The sequence below is a fragment of the Arachis duranensis genome, chromosome 4 (genome assembly GCF_000817695.3).
Source record: "Arachis duranensis cultivar V14167 chromosome 4, aradu.V14167.gnm2.J7QH, whole genome shotgun sequence".
Classification (NCBI taxonomy): domain Eukaryota; kingdom Viridiplantae; phylum Streptophyta; class Magnoliopsida; order Fabales; family Fabaceae; genus Arachis; species Arachis duranensis.
In genome coordinates, this window is record NC_029775.3 from 104,028,726 (window position 1) to 104,029,378 (window position 653).

A 653-nucleotide genomic window follows, 5' to 3' on the forward strand; every position below is an offset into this window, starting at 1 on the left:
AAAATTGAATATATTAAGGGTGACAAAAATGTTATTGCATATACATTAACAAGAGAATGGAGTTCGTCTACAATGCATTAGATCAAGAAATTCAGAAATACGAACAAGAACTCAAAAAATGCAAGCATTGTCAGCAAATAAGGACACAGATCCAATCCCTCAAGAAGGCCATCGAAGCAATGAAATCAACACAACAAGCAAAACCATCAGAGTTCAGCCAGCTAAGCGTGGTGGACAAATCAGGTGAAGAAAAAATTCTAGAAAATAAAACAATTGCTGAAATTATCAAAAAATCCACCCAAAATAAAAAATATTATGTAATTTATAATGGCCCCATGAAAGGAGTATATGATGCCTGGGAAAAAGCAGCACCATTTACACATCAATCAAGGATAATTCATAAAGGATGGTTTTTAACACTGGAAGAAGCAAAGGAATCTTTCAGGGAATATGAAGCTCTTCATCCAGAGCAAACCCTAAAAAGAGCAGATAAAGCTCCAATTCAAACCCAAAGAACAGGGATAATAAGAAACATTCCTATAAGGGCTGAAATCAAGGAAAAGAAAAGGGTCTGTAGATCAAATCTCATAGAAACCCTTAACATAGTCCTGAATTGGACTGAAGAAAAAAGGGCAATCTTGGGATATTATCCT